Source organism: Bos indicus x Bos taurus, chromosome 6 (genome assembly GCF_003369695.1).
Source record: "Bos indicus x Bos taurus breed Angus x Brahman F1 hybrid chromosome 6, Bos_hybrid_MaternalHap_v2.0, whole genome shotgun sequence".
Classification (NCBI taxonomy): domain Eukaryota; kingdom Metazoa; phylum Chordata; class Mammalia; order Artiodactyla; family Bovidae; genus Bos; species Bos indicus x Bos taurus.
In genome coordinates, this window is record NC_040081.1 from 96,484,684 (window position 1) to 96,502,130 (window position 17,447).

Below are 17,447 nucleotides of genomic sequence, written 5' to 3' on the forward strand. Positions count from 1 at the left end.
CTGCTGGCCGCTGCCCCTGACCTCAGACGCTGGGTATCTCCTCTCGGCCGTTCCTGCGCCGTCGCAGTCTGGTACTCTCGGCCACTGCCCCTGACCTCGGATGTGGGGTAACTCCTCTTGGCCGCCGCCCTTCAGGCATGGGGTCCTTCCGGCCTCTGCCCCTGATCTCGGATGTGGGGTGGCTCCTCTCACCTGGGCTATGGCGTGCCCGTTGCAGCCGCCTGCGCTATAAGACCTATATATAGAAAACTATAAAACAGTGGTGAAAAAAATCAAAGAGGACACTAATAGATGGAGAAATATACCATGTTCATGGATTGGAAGAATCAATATAGTGAAAATGAGTATACTACCCAAAGCAATTTATAGATTCAATGCAATCCCTATCAAGCTACCAACAGTATTCTTCACAGAGCTAGAACAAATAATTTCACAATTTGTATGGAAACACAAAAAACCTCAAATAGCCAAAGCAATCTTGAGAAAGAAAAATGGAACTGGAGGAATCAACATACCTGACTTCAGGCTCTACTACAAAGCCACAGTCATCAAGACAGTATGGTACTGGCACAAAGACAGAAATATAGATCAATGAAACAAAATAGAAAGCCCAGAGACAAATCCACACACATATGGACACCTTATCTTTGACAAAGGAGGCAAGAATATACAATGGATTAAAGACAATCTCTTTAACAAGTGGTGCTGGGAAAACTGGTCAACCACCTGTAAAATAATGAAACTAGAACACTTTCTAACACCATACACAAAAATAAACTCAAAATGGATTAAAGATCTCAACGTAAGACCAGAAACTATAAAACTCCTAAAGGAGAACATAGGCAAAACACTCTCTGACATACATCACAGCAGGATCATCTATGACCCACCTCCCAGAATACTGGAAATAAAAGCAAAAATAAACAAATGGGACCTAATTAAACTTAAAAGCTTCTGCACAACAAAGGAAACTATAAACAAGGTGAAGACAGCCTTCAGAATGGGAGAAAATAATAGCAAATGAAGCAACTGACAAACAACTAATCTCAAAAATATACAAGCAACTCCTACAGCTCAATTCCAGAAAAATAAATGACCCAATCAAAAAATGGGCCAAAGAACTAAATAGACATTTCTCCAAAGAAGACATACAGATGGCTAACAAACACATGAAAAGATGCTCAACATCACTCATTATCAGAGAAATGCAAATCAAAACCTCTATGAGGTACCATTACACGCCAGTCAGAATGGCTGCGATCCAAAAGTCTACAAGCAATAATTGCTGGAGAGGGTGTGGAGAAAAGGGAACCCTCTTACACTGTTGGTGGGAATGCAAACTAGTACAGCCACTATGGAGAACAGTGTGGAGATTCCTTAAAAAACTGGAAATAGAACTGCCTTATGATCCAGCAATCCCACTGCTGGGCATACACACTGAGGAAACCAGAAGGGAAAGAGACACGTGTACCCCAATGTTCATCGCAGCACTGTTTATAATAGCCAGGACATGGAAGCAACCTAGATGTCCATCAGCAGATGAATGGATAAGAAAGCAGTGGTACATATACACAATGGAGTATTACTCAGCCATTAAAAAGAATACATTTGAATCAGTTCTAATGAGGCAGATGAAACTGGAGCCTATTATACAGAGTGAAGTAAGCCAGAAAGAAAAACACCAATACAGTATACTAACGAATATATATGGAATTTAGAAAGATGGTGATGATAACCCTGTATGCGAGACAGCAGAGGAGACACTGATGTATAGAACAGTCTTTTGGACTCTGTGGGAGAGGGAGAGGGTGGGATGATTTGGTAGAATGGCATTGAAACATGTATAAATCATATATGAAACAAGTCGCCAGTCCAGGTTCAATGCACGATGCTGCATGCTTGGGGTTGGTACACTGGGACAACCCAGAGGGATGGTATGGGGAGGGAGGAGGGAGGAGGGTTTAGGATGGGGAACACGTGTATACCTGTGGTGGATTCATTTTGATGTATGGCAAAACCAATATAATATTGTAAAGTTAAAAAATAAAATAAAATATATTAATAAAAAAAATTTTTAAAGAAATGCAAAAAAGCAAAATGGCTGTCTGAGGAGGCCTTACAAATAGCTGTGAAAAGAAGAGAAAAGCAAAGGAGAAAAGGAAAGATATATCCATTTGAATGCAGAGTTCCAAAGAATAGCAAGGAGAGATAAGAAAGCCTTCCTCAGTGATCAGTGCAAAGAAATAGAGGAAAACAATAGAATGGGAAAAACTAGAGATCTCTTCAAGAAAATTAGAGATACCAAGGGAACATTTCATGCAAGGATGGGCTCAATAAAGGACAGAAATGGTAAGGACCTAACAGAAGCAGAAGATATTAAGAAGAGGTGGCAAGAATACACAGAAGAACTGTACAAAAAAGATCTTCACAATCCAAATAATCACGAAGATGTGATCACTCACACTCACCTAGAGCTGGACATCCTGGAATGTGAAGTCAGGTGGGCCTTAGGAAACATCACTACAAACAAAGCTAGTGGAGGTGATGGAATTCCAGTTGAACTATTTTAAACCGTAAAAGATGATGCTGTGAAAGTGCTGCATGCAATATGTCAGCAAATTTGGAAAGTTCAGCAGTGGCCACAGGACTGGAAAAGGTCAGTTTTCATTCCAATCCCAAAGAAAGGCACTACCAAAGAATGCTCAAACTACTGCACAATTGCACTCATCTCACACGCTAGTAAAGTAATGCTCAAAATTCTCCAAGCCAGGCTTCAGCAATACGTGAACCATGAACTTCCAGATATTCAAGCTGGTTTTAGAAAAGGCAGAGGAACCAGAGATCAAATTGCCAACATCCACTGGATCATTGAAAAAGCAAGAGAGTTCCAGAAAAACATCTATTTCTACTTTATTGACTATGCCAAAGCCTTTGACTGTGTGGATCACAATAAGCTGTGGAAAATTCTGAAAGAGATATGCATACCAGACCACCTGACCTGCCTCTTGAGAAACCTGTATGCAGGTCAGGAAGCAACAGTTAGAACTGGACATGGAACAACAGACTGGTTCCAAATAGGAAAAGAAGTACATCAAGGCTGTATATTGTCACCCTGCTTATTTAACTTCTATGCAGAGTACATCATGAGAAACGCTGGGCTGGAGGAAGCAGAAGCTGGAATCAAGATTGCCAGGAGAAATATCAATAACCTCAGATATGCAGATGACACCACCCTTATGACAGAAAGTGAAGAAGAACTAAAGAGCCTCTTGATGAAAGTGAAAGAGAAGACTGAAAAAGTTGGCTTAAAGCTCAACATTCAAAAAACTAAGATCATGGCATCTGGTCCCATCACTTCATGGCAAATAGATGGGGGAACAGTGGAAACAGTGGCTGATTTTATTTTTCTGGGCTCCAAAATCACTACAGATGGTGATTGCAGCCATGAAATTAAAAGACACTTACTCCTTGGAAGGAAAGTTATGACCAACCTAGACAGCATATTAAAAAGCAGAGACATTACTTTGCCAACAAAGGTCTGTCTAGTCAAGGCTATGGTTTTTCCAGTAGTCATGTATGGATGTGAGAGTTGGACTATAGAATTGATGCCAAAGAATTGATGCTTTTGAACTGTGCCGAAGAATTGATGTTTTTGAACTGTGGTGCTGGAGAAGACTCTTGAGAGTCCCTAGGACTGCAAGGAGATCCAACCAGTCCATCCTAAAGGAGATCAGTCCTAGGTGTTCATTGGAGGGACTGATGTTGAAGCTGAAACTCCAATACTTTGGCCACCTGATGCGGAGAGCTGACTCATTTGAAAAGACCCTGATGCTGGGAAAGATTTAGGACAGGAGGAGAAGGGGACGACAGAGGACAAGATGGCTGGATGGCATCACCGACACAATGGACATGGGTTTGGGTGGACTCCGGGAGTTGGTGATGGACAGGGAGACCTGGCGTGCTGCAGTTCATGGGGTTGCAAAGAGTCAGACACGACTGAGCGACTGAACTGAAACTGAAACTAACTATTTTTAAGTGCATGGTTTAGTGGCATCAAATACATTCATAATATTATACAACCATCACCAGCGCCCATCTATGAAACTCTTCTCATCTTCCCAAACTGAAGCTCTATACCCATGAAACACTAACTCCCCAATCCTCTCACCCCCAGCCTCTGGTGGCCACCATTCTACTTCATGTCTCTATGATTTTGACTGCTGTAAGTGTTTTATGCAAGTGAGTCATACAGTATGTCTTTTTGTGACTTCACCTCAAGGTTCATCCATGCTGTAACATGCGTCAGAATTACCTTCCTTTTAAAGGCTTGATCATTTTAATGCAACAGCTTAGAAAATCAAACCGAGAGGATCCATATTACTGATTCCTTTTTCTTTTGTTTCAGGCTCCAGCATGACTCAGCACCAACTAATCCTGTCTTTATTTACAACCTTGGTACTTTTATTCATCAGGTATATTTTTGTGTCCATTTTTACTTTCTTCACATTAACATATTATTCAGCTTGATTAATGAATTTTTTGGCACCCACCCCCATACATTTTGTGCCTGAGGTTAAAGCCTTGTGCACCACACCCTAGTCCCAGGCCTGGAACTGCCCTGCAAACACATGAACATAACGTCAAGTGGTGCTCCTACTGAACATGGCTTTTTATTCTGAGGCTTTCACTGCCCTCCCAGGGCTGTTCTTCTTTGAGGGTAACTCCTAGAGATAGTAAACAACTCACCTCTCCAGCAAGTCTTTCCTATGCGAACCAACCAATCCAAGCCCATCCCAACCACTTCACTCAGGTCACTAGCTCCTGCCCTAAGCACCTAGGGACAGGTACCAGACCATAAGACACAGCCCTTCTTCCCAAGAGTCCACAGGAACTACTCACACTCTCCAATCCCAGGGGACTTCCCGGGTGGTCCCGTGGCTAAGGCTCCGAGCTCTCAATCCGGAGGCTGCAGGTTTGATCCCTGGTTGGGAACTGTGATCCCACATGCCTCGGGACAACTAAGCCCACACGAGACAATTAGAGAAAGCCCACACACAGCAACGAAGACCTATCAGAGCCAAAATCAAAAAAAAAAAAAAAAAAACAAAGAAAACTAGCCAATCCTAAGCCTGCTTATCCTGCCTCACCTATACCATTGCCTGGAAACCACTATAAAGACTTTCGCCTAACATATTTAAAATGGAAAACCAACAAGGACCAACTATATAGCACCTGGAACTCTGTTCAATGTTATGTGGCAGCCTGGATGGGATGGGAATTTGGGGGAGAATGGATACATATATGTGTATGGCTGAATCCTTTTGCTGTTCACCTGAAACTATCACAACATTGTTAATCAGCTAAACCCCAATATAAAATTAAAAAAAAAGAAAAGACTTTCCCTCCAAGTCCTGACTGGCCCCAATGTTTCACTATGCGGGCAAGGCATGGCATGCCCTGCCCCTGCTCAGGAAACTATGGGTAACAAATCACCTTTTCAGTGGCACTCACTTCCCGATCCTCATTATACTTGAACAATAATAAAGGCTGCATTCTGAAACAGTGCTCACGGAAGGTGGCTGGGAGTAATGAAGGGTGCTGTTTTATTTAGGTGGTGTGCGAAGACATCTCTGAAGAAACCTCAAATGGTTTCTTTTGAGCAGAAACCGGAAGGCAGGGAAGAGGAATGTCTGGAGAAAGGAAAATACTCTACTTCCTGACTAGATAATTTGCTCATTTCAGAACCACCTCTCCTTTCTCTCATGATTTTCACACCGTTTGCTTTCATTTTTCTCTTGCTTTTGTGACCATGCTGTCAAAGGTCTCTGTGTCAGTCATGTTTTGGGCACTGATTCCTTGCCTCAGGCAGTTCCAAACACTTACCCAGCCTTCCTGCGGACTACCACACAGACACTAAAATGTATCCTTATGTCTAAAACGAAATGCATTATCTTTTCCTCAACTCCCCAAACATGAGAACCTTCAATACTTTTCTACCTGGATTATAAAAGTGTCACAACGGGTCTTTTCTCTCCAGTCCCTCCTGCAGCCAGTTTGTGCTCTAGAGCATTGCCAGAGACTCAACACAGACTTCCTGCCTAATAAAATCTCCATGGCTTCTCATGGTCTACAACATAAAGTCCAAAGTTCTGAGCCCCAACCTCTCATTCCAGCTTCATTTCCAGTGATACCTCCCACCATCTCAAGCCTCTGCCCCACCAGGTTAACAACTGGTCAAAAGCGCATTTACCTCTTTGACTCCATTCATCTCCAAGTCCAGTGCAGCCATGGACTCTGATAACAATTCCCCAAATATCCTAGAATATTCTGATTACAAAATAAAGACACATTTGTTCTAGAAAATTTAGAAAATAAGGAAAAACCTAATGAATAAAATTGAAATCACTGCCTATAATCCTACCACCCATTCTATTCATTTATAAGAATTAACTGAATATCTACTATGAGCAAAGAATAAGATAAAGCAGGATACTGAGGAAGCAGGGACTCTTAAAGATGTTTGAATGAAACAGGGAGAGAGGAGGAGAGGCTCTTCATATGCGGTCCCCTGTGTTTGAAATGTCCTTCATCCTTTTATCACTTGGCAAACTTCTCTTACCCTTAAAGACCAAGTCAAGCCTCTCTTCCATGATGCAGCTTTGCTGATTTTCCCCAGGTTGAGCTAATTACCACTTGATTTTTTTTTTGTCACTGTACCTTGTATATTCATCTATCTTAGCCCCTATCACATACGATCAAAGGGTTCTGACTATGTGTATACCGGCTCCTCTTCTAGTCTATGGGCCTTCAAGGCTCATAACCATGGTGACCAATTCAGACCTGACACATGACAGGCCCTGAGAAAACAAATGCAACTGAGTTGTGTTTCCTAGGACTTCCCTCAAGTCAGAAAAACACAAGTGGTTTCAGTAACTGCAACTCCATTTGACAAAAGGTTTGTATATCCTTCCGAACACTTCTCTTTATCCTAAAGCATCCCCCCAGGTCAGGTTTTAAATGCAATAACATATATAACTCATTTTAATGGGACATGTTATACAATAGGCAAGTTCTACTAGATAACAAATCAAATGGGAAGGGCCGTTTGGTACATTTTGTACTCCTATCAAGTCTGCAAACATTATTTAGCCTGTCCTTCTTGCTAAACTCTCTGCCAGTTTCAAAGCATTTAAAATAATCAATTAGCTAATCCTTGCAACACCTCTCTGGGCTTAGCCAGTGCTCTCAGAACATTTTAGAGATATTGCTTAAAGAGGGTAGAAACAAAAAACGGCCATCCTGTAAAGCATGGGATTACCCAGTGATGCCTGGCTCCTGTGCAGAAAAGCAGCCTGTGCTTAGGGTTAACACATAAGCAAAAGACTTGCACTTCACCAGGGTCCCCCATGTTTAGCACTTACCTCTGAAGAAAAATCATGTGAAAATTCCACAGACTTGAAGGAAGATTAGCAGAGCAGTCAGGACCCTCTGTGGGAAGCAAACCACCATTTAGATAAGCTGGAGTTCGTGGGGCACGAGGGAGGAAGCAGTCCACGTAATTTGAATCACAAAGATAAACAGCATAAGGTGAAGAGGAATGAAAAATGACTAATGTGTAATTGTTCACACCTTATCTGTGAGGAAATGAAGCAGTATAAGTTGAGGGAAAACCAAAATATTATATATAATGCTATTACATAAAATACTATTATATGTTATTATATATTATGGCATAATATATAGTACTGTATATTACTCTAATGTTACTGCATATAATTATATATAATAGTTGATATTTTTGAGGATTCATACATATTCTTATAACAATTCTGTGAAGTAGATAATATCATCCTCACTTTAAATTAGAGAAGACTGGGACTTCCCTGGTAGTTCAGTGGCTAAGCCTCCACTCTTCCAGTGCAGGGGGCCTGGGTTCAATCCCTGGTCAGGGAACTAGATCCCCCATGCCACAACTAAGACCCAGCACAGCCCAAATAAATTAAGTAAATACATTAGAGGAAACTAAGTCTTAGAGTGGTTAGATAATCTCTTCTCTGAGTTAACAAGTGATGGGGGATGTGTTCAAGCCTCGCTCTGTCTAATGCCGCCAGGAAGACAACCATTACACCACACTACCTGCCGGTAATATAAGCACTCATTGAATTATTCTATCCACCAGGGCTCCAGCATAAAAACAGATGACACATTCCAGCTTAATACCACAAGGAAACTTTCATAAGGCTCTTGTCCACAATGGGGCATGCAGGGGACAGTGAACCCCAAGGGAAAATGCAGAGTTGGTATCAGTGGTCCCTGTTAGCACCCGTAAGCCTGAAGGGGTAATGTGGCTTTGGAATTTGGAAACACAGAGGCTGTGTGGGGAGGGACATTTTAGAGAAAGTATAAGACAGTCAGAATAAACCCATTCAAAGAGACAGGAAGGGTGATGAACACACAGGACTCAGCCTCCTTTCCCCCTCATACCTGCCAAGGCTCCCACTGGCCGAGCCAACTTTGAGCTAGAGAGTAAGGTATGGTGATGAAGATATCCAACTCCCAGGGCACAGAACAAAGTGGAGAAGTGAACCTTAAAAAAAGAAACAGATGGGCCAAACATGGATTTAAATGAGGATCATGGTGTCATGAGATTTCTCCGGGGTCAGTACATGAAATGCAAAGGACGATATATTAGTCCTAAGGATGAGGTTAGGGATTAGAGGTAGATAAAGTTTGGCTTCAAACATAATAATAAAGCACATTTGGTAAGACTGTTAAAAATAATATTTTATCCTTAAATTTTTACCTTCTGATTGCTTAGTCACTTAGTTGTGTCCAACTCTTTTCGACTCCATGGACTGTAGCCTGTCAGGACCCTCTGTCCATGGGGATTCTCCAGGCAAGAATACTGAAGTGGGTAGCCATGCCCTCCTCCAGGGGATCTTCCTAGCCCAGGGATCGAACCCAGGTTTCCCACATTGCAGATGGATTCTTTACTGTCTGAACCAGGGAAGCCCCCTGGTTAATTAAGAATAATCAAAATATGACTGTAAGTGTGCTTGGTTTTTTCTCTGCTTGACCTGATGGCTCAATGAGAGAAAGAAAAGGCAAAGGGTTGAACTAAACTATCCAGGGAAAAAAACTGAGCTGAAAAAGCAGCAATTTCTGCCAATCCTCTCGCCCCATATTTCCTAGAGGATAGCAAGCTCATGAGCTAAACTGTTCCCTTTTGGAGATGAGCAAAGGCATGAGAACTGAAGATGAGAGAAAAACAACAGATAGAAACAGCCACAAATGAACAAAATAGGAGTCGTTTTACCAGAATATCAGCCAAGGGAGCTGTACGTTTGTTGAATTCAGCCAACAGGCACCATATATTGAATAAATACTGATATCTATAAAATCTTCTTTCAAGTTTCCGTCTACTGAATTTGTCTGTGAGGACAAATAACTCCACCATTAAACACTAAATGGACATTGAAACAAAAGCCTATTATAAAATAATATTTGCTGCTGCTGCTAAGTTGCTTCAGTCGTGTCCGACTCTGTGCGACCCCATAGACGGCAGCCCATCAGGCTCCCCCGTCCCTGGGATTCTCCAGGCAAGAACACTGGAGTGGGTTGCCATTTCCTTCTCCAATGCATGAAAGTGAAAAGTGAAAGTGAAGTCGCTCAGTCGTGTCCGACTCTTAGCGACCCCATGGACTGCAGCCTACCAGGCTCCTCCGTCCATGGGATTTTCCAGGCAAGAGTACTGGAGTGGGGTGCCATCATCTTCTCTGAAAATAATATTTTAAGTGAAATTAAACACAGACATCAACACCAGCCCATTATTCCTTCAAAGACAACACTGGATATTCAGAGGTAAAGGGTCTTTTGTTGCTGTTTTTTAGTCTCTTAGTCGTGTCAGACTCTTTGCGACCCCATGGACTGTAGTCTGCAAGGCTCCTTTATCCATGGGATTTCCCAGGCAAGAATACTGACATGGGTTGCCATGCCCCACTCCAGGGGATCTTCCCGACCCAGGAATCAAAACGTTGCTGCCTTGGAAAAAATTATACTACCTGCCTAGGGAGCAGAACTATATTTAAAGGCAAAGACGGGAAAGTGTGCTACACTCTACATGCTTATTTGATCAATGACTACATCAAAACTAAAGCCAGGCAGTTGATTACCATGGATTCCCCTCATGATGTACTTCCTGATCTAAAGGATGACTCACCTATGGTAGAGCTTCTGCACCATCACCATACATATCTGTTAGTCATGTCAGGAACAGAGCTGGCTGAATTATCAAACAGTGATGCCTGGAGTCCTCTGATTCATCGCCATAAGGAGAAAGACCCACACCCCACCCAAACCTTATTCATGGACTTGCCTCACAGGGTGCTGCAGTCCGCAACTAAGGTGTAATTGCTGAGACAGACATCTCAGATTATCAGAGCTCCCGGGGAAAGAGTAGCTATTCTGGTCCAAATTCCTCACTTTACAGGTGAAAGGAAGCAGAGGCCCAAAGGACGAAGGTGGAAGACACTCATTTCACACCAAGAGGAAACTTGTCATTTTTTTGCCCTGTTTTGGCAAAGCTTTAAATCATCCAAGTGAAAACATTTCATTTAGCACAATGGCAGTAGTAAATAAAGTAACTTAAATGATCACTCAAAAAAGTAATCACACTTTTTCATATACTTATGTATAAAGGAGGAACTGTCATCATGCATGAAGCGGGGCAGGAGCTGAGCTAGAAAGGGGAATAAGAGGGAGGAGCCAAGATGGCGGAGGAGTAGGACGGGGAGAACACTTTCTCCCCCACAAATTCATCAAAAAAGCATTTAAACGTCGAGTAAATTCCACAAAACAACTTCTGAATGCCGGCAGAGGACATCAGGCACCCAGAAAAGCAATCCAACTCTTCGAAAGGAGCGCAACTGAACAAAGAGAAGAAATACAGCTCCACCCATCAGAACACCGGCACAAGCTTCCCTAACCAGGAAACCTTGACAAGCCACCTGTACAAACCCACACACAGCGAGGAAAATCCACAATAAAGAGAACTCCACAAACTGCCAGAATACAGAAAGGACACCCCAAACTCAGCAATTTAAACAAGATGAAGAGACAGAGGAATAGCCAGCAGATAAAGGAACAGGATAAATGCCCACCAAACCAAACAAAAGAGGAAGAGATAGGGAATCTATCTGATAAAGAATTCCGAATAATGATAGTGAAATTGATCCAAAATCTTGAAATTAAAATGGAATCACAGATAAATAGCTTGGAGACAAGGATTGAGAAGATGCAAGAAAGGTTTAACAAGGACCTAGAAGAAATAAAAAAGAGTCAATATATAATGAATAATGCAATAAATGAAATTAAAAACACTCTGGAGGCAACAAATAGTAGAATAACAGAGGCAGAAGATAGGATTAGTGAATTAGAAGATAGAATGGTAGAAATAAATGAATCAGAGAGAATAAAAGAAAAACGAATTAAAAGAAATGAGGACAATCTCAGAGACCTCCAGGACAATATTAAATGCTACAACATTCGAATCATAGGGGTTCCAGAAGAAGAAGACAAAAAGAAAGACCATGAGAAAATACTTGAGGAGATAATAGTTGAAAACTTCCCTAAACTGGGGAAGGAAATAATCACCCAAGTCCAAGAAACCCAGAGAATCCCAAACAGGATAAACCCAAGGCGAAACACCCCAAGACACATATTAATCAAATTAAGAAAGATCAAACACAAAGAACAAATATTAAAAGCAGCAAGGGAAAAACAACAAATAACACACAAGGGAATTCCCATAAGGATAACAGCTGATCTTTCAATAGAAACTCTTCAAGCCAGGAGGGAATGGCAAGACATACTTAAAATGATGAAAGAAAATAACCTACAGCCCAGATTATTGTACCCAGCAAGGATTTCATTCAAGTATGAAGGAGAAATCAAAAGCTTCTCAGACAAGCAAAAGCTGAGAGAATTCTGCACCACCAAACCAGCTCTCCAACAAATACTAAAGGATATTCTCTAGACAGGAAACACAAAAATGGTGTATAAATTCGAACCCCAAACAATAAAGTAAATGGCAACGGGATCATACTTATCAGTAATTACCTTAAACATAAATGGGTTGAATGCCCCAACTAAAAGACAAAGACTGGCTGAATGGATACAAAAACAAGACCCCTACATATGTTGTCTACAGGAGACCCACCTCAAAACAGGGGACACATACAGACTGAAAGTGAAGGGCTGGAAAAAGATTTTCCATGCAAATAGGGACCAAAAGAAAGCAGGAGTAGCAATACTCATATCAGATAAAATAGACTTTAAAACAAAGGCTGTGAAAAGAGACAAAGAAGGTCACTACATAATGATCAAAGGATCAATCCAAGAAGAAGATATAACAATTATAAATATATATGCACCCAACACAGGAGCACCGCAGTATGTAAGACAAATGCTAACAAGTATGAAAGGAGAAATTAACAATAACACAATAATAGTGGGAGACTTTAATACCCCACTCACACCTATGGATAGATCAACTAAACAGAAAATTAACAAGGAAACACAAACTTTAAACGATACAATAGACCAGCTAGACCTAATTGATATCTATAGGACATTTCTTCCCGAAACAATGAACTTCACCTTTTTCTCAAGCGCACATGGAACCTTCTCCAGGATAGATCACATCCTGGGCCATAAAGCTAGCCTTGGTAAATTCAAAAAAATAGAAATCATTCCAAGCATCTTTTCTGACCACAATGCAGTAAGATTAGATCTCAATTACAGGAGAAAAACTATTAAAAATTCCAACATATGGAGGATGAACAATACCCTGCTGAATAACCAACAAATCACAGAAGAAATCAAAAAAGAAATCAAAATTTGCATAGAAACGAATGAAAATGAAAACACAACAACCCAAAACCTGTGGGACACAGTAAAAGCAGTCCTAAGGGGAAAGTTCATAGCAATACAGGCACACCTCAAGAAACAAGAAAAAAGTCAAATAAATAACCTAACTCTACACCTAAAGCAACTAGAAAAGGAAGAAATGAAGAACCCCAGGGTTAGTAGAAGGAAAGAAATCTTAAAAATTAGAGCAGAAATAAATGCAAAAGAAACAAAAGAGACCATAGCAAAAATCAACAAAGCCAAAAGCTGGTTCTTTGAAAGGATAAATAAAATTGATAAACCATTAGCCAGACTCATCAAGAAACAAAGGGAGAAAAATCAAATTAATAAAATTAGAAACGAAAATGGAGAGATCACAACAGACAACACAGAAATACAAAGGATCATAAGAGACTATTATCAACAATTATATGCCAATAAAATGGACAACGAGGAAGAAATGGACAAATTCTTAGAAAAGTACAACTTTCCAAAACTCGACCAGGAAGAAATAGAAAACCTTAACAGACCCATCACAAGCACGGAAATTGAAACTGTAATCAAAAATCTTCCAGCAAACAAAAGCCCAGGTCCAGACGGCTTCACAGCTGAATTCTACCAAAAATTTAGAGAAGAGCTAACACCTATCCTGCTCCAACTCTTCCAGAAAATTGCAGAGGAAGGTAAACTTCCAAACTCATTCTATGAGGCCACCATCACCCTAATACCAAAACCTGACAAAGATCCCACAAAAAAAGAAAACTACAGGCCAATATCACTGATGAACATAGATGCAAAAATCCTAAACAAAATTCTAGCAATCAGAATCCAACAACACATTAAAAAGATCATACACCATGACCAAGTGGGCTTTATCCCAGGGATGCAAGGATTCTTCAATATCCGCAAATCAATCAATGTAATACACCACATTAACAAATTGAAAAACAAAAACCATATGATTATCTCAATAGATGCAGAGAAAGCCTTTGACAAAATTCAACACCCATTTATGATAAAAACTCTCCAGAAAGCAGGAATAGAAGGAACATACCTCAACATAATAAAAGCTATATATGACAAACCCACAGCAAACATTATCCTCAATGGTGAAAAATTGAAAGCATTTCCTCTAAAGTCAGGAACAAGACAAGGGTGCCCACTTTCACCATTACTATTCAACATAGTTTTGGAAGTTTTGGCCACAGCAATCAGAGCAGAAAAAGAAATAAAAGGAATCCAAATTGGAAAAGAAGAAGTAAAACTCTCACTATTTGCAGATGACATGATCCTCTACATAGAAAACCCTAAAGACTCCACCAGAAAATTACTAGAACTAATCAATGATTATAGTAAAGTTGCAGGATATAAAATCAACACACAGAAATCCCTTGCATTCCTATACACTAATAATGAGAAAACAGAAAGAGAAATTAAGGAAACAATTCCATTCACCATTGCAACGAAAAGAATAAAATACTTAGGAATATATCTACCTAAAGAAACTAAAGACCTATATATAGAAAACTGTAAAACACTGGTGAAAGAAATCAAAGAGGACACTAATAGATGGAGAAATATACCATGTTCATGGATTGGAAGAATCAATATAGTGAAAATGAGTATACTACCCAAAGCAATTTATAGATTCAATGCAATCCCTATCAAGCTACCAACAGTATTCTTCACAGAGCTAGAACAAATAATTTCACAATTTGTATGGAAATACAAAAAACCTCGAATAGCCAAAGTGATCTTGAGAAAGAAAAATGGAACTGGAGGAATCAACCTACCTGACTTCAGGCTCTACTACAAAGCCACAGTCATCAAGACAGTATGGTACTGGCACAAAGACAGAAATATAGATCAATGGAACAAAATAGAAAGCCCAGAGATAAATCCACGCACATATGGACACCTTATCTTTGACAAAGGAGGCAAGAATATACAATGGATTAAAGACAATCTCTTTAACAAGTGGTGATGGGAAATCTGGTCAACCACTTGTAAAAGAATGAAACTAGAACACTTTCTAACACCATATACAAAAATAAACTCAAAATGGATTAAAGATCTCAACGTAAGACCAGAAACTATAAAACTCCTAGAGGAGAACATAGGCAAAACACTCTCTGACATACATCACAGCAGGATCCTCTATGACCCACCGCCCAGAATATTGGAAATAAAAGCAAAAATAAACAAATGGGACCTAATTAAACTTAAAAGCTTCTGCACATCAAAGGAAACTATTAGCAAGGTGAAAAGACAGCCTTCAGAATGGGAGAAAATAATAGCAAATGAAGCAACTGACAAACAACTAATCTCAAAAATATACAAGCAACTCCTACAGCTCAATTCTAGAAAAATAAATGACCCAATCAAAAAATGGGCCAAAGATCTAAATAGACATTTCTCCAAAGAAGACATACAGATGGCTAACAAACACATGAAAAGATGCTCAACATCACTCATTATCAGAGAAATGCAAATCAAAACCACTATGAGATACCATTTCACACCAGTCAGAATGGCTGCGATCCAAAAGTCTACAAATAATAAATGCTGGAGAGGGTGTGGAGAAAAGGGAACCCTCTTACACTGTTGGTGGGAATGCAAACTAGTACAGCCACTATGGAGAACAGTGTGGAGATTCCTTAAAAACCTGGAAATAGAACTGCCTTGTGATCCAGCAATCCCACTGCTGGGCATACACACTGAGGAAACCAGAAGGGAAAGAGACACGTGTACCCCAATGTTCATCGCAGCACTGTTTATAATAGCCAGGACATGGAAACAACCTAGATGTCCATCAGCAGATGAATGGATAAGAAAGCAGTGGTACATATACACAATGGAGTATTACTCAGCCATTAAAAAGAATACATTTGAATCAGTCCTAATGAGGTGGATGAAACTGGAGCCTATTATACAGAGTGAAGTAAGCCAGAAGGACAAACACCAATACAGTATACTAACACATATACATGGAATTTAGAAAGATGGTAACGATAACCCTGTATATGAGACAGCAAAAGAGACACTGATGTATAGAACAGGCTTATGGACTCTGTGGGAGAGGGAGAGGGTGGGAAGATTTGGGAGAATGGCATTGAAACATGTGAAATGTCGTGTATGAAACGAGATGCCAGTCCAGGTTCAATGCACGATGCTGGATGCTTGGGGCTGGTGCACTGGGACGACCCAGAGGGATGGTATGGGGAGGGAGGAGGGAGGAGGGTTCAGGATGAGGAACACATGTATAATTTTTTTTAATTAAAATTGAAAAAAATAAAAAAATAAAAATTAGAAGAAAAAATTTTTTTTAAAAATTAAAAAATTTAAAAAAAAAAGAAAGGGGAATAAGCATATGGCCAAAGGCAAATCTGAATGAATATATTATAGAAAGGAACAGATGGACAGCAGCTGAGTGCAAGGGCTTACATAGGTCCATCACAAATAAATGTCCACAACTTAACTTTAAAATCTTCAGTGTAGACAATGGGACCCAAGAAACTGTTAGCCAGTTTCAGCTTTACTCAAGGGGCAGCCGTTGTCCTAATAAGGACCCCACGATCAGGGGGTGGAAGACCACACACCAGAGGGACTGCAGCTACTTGAACTCCAGATGTTCATTTCTTGGTCCTTATCTGTGCTTTTCTCATGAGTATAAAGAATTTCAGAAATGGAATTCCTTTTGTGAAATCAGCAGGATCTTAGCACCATGGTTGTAGAAACAGGCTCTCGCTGGTGAAGAGTAAGTCCCCCACATGCAAACAACTTCCAATTGCATTCATAAGTCCAATTTGTTCAGAGATCCAACAAAGTTATCCTGCTGCTGCTGCTGCTAAGTCACTTCAGTCATGACAGACTCTGTGCGACCCCATAGACGGCAGCCCACCAGGCTCCCCCGTCCCTGGGATTCTCCATGCAAGAACACTGGAGTGGGTTGCCATTTCCTTCTCCAATGCATGAAAGTGAAAAGTGAAAGTGAAGTCGCTCAGTCGTGTCCGACTCTTAGCGACCCCATGGACTGCAACACACCAGGCTCCTCCGTCCATGGGATTTTCCAGGCAAGAGTACTGGAGTGGGTTGCCATTGCCTTCTCCGAAAGTTAGCCTAGGTGCCCAATTAACAGGATCATTCTTGCTTAGCACTTCCAAGCAGTGCCAGTTACATCGATGCTGCTTTTACACTTGCTTCTGGACATCCTGGGCTTGCAATAAAGATATTGAACCAGCGTACTCTATACAAGTCCCATGCAGTGAAGTGCACAAAAGCACAACCACCTGTAGAGGATGCAGGCACATGACAATGTACGCCAGACACGTGAACTCACGTGACTAGACACACAAACGAACATTCACATCTTGGAAAGTTTGCAACTTGAAGGTTCACATGTTGGGGACTTACTGTATTCAAGATAATATGAAAGTGAAAGTGAAGTCGCTCAGTCGTGTCTGACTCTTTGCGACCCCATGGACTGTGGCCTACCAGGCTCCTCCGTCTATGGGATTTTCCTGGCAAGAGTACTAGAGTGG

General features: G+C 40.8%; 1 long non-coding RNA gene across 1 annotated transcript in view; it reads right to left on the reverse strand.

Annotated features, from left to right (window-relative positions):
- The window catches only part of LOC113894444, a 38,915-nt gene extending 31,424 nt beyond the window's left edge, over nt 1-7,491 (reverse strand). The window contains exon 1 of the long non-coding RNA XR_003511577.1: nt 7,422-7,491. This is a non-coding gene — a long non-coding RNA (uncharacterized LOC113894444). The remainder of the gene's footprint in view (nt 1-7,421) is intronic.
- Nucleotides 7,492-17,447: the final 9,956 nt, after the last annotated feature.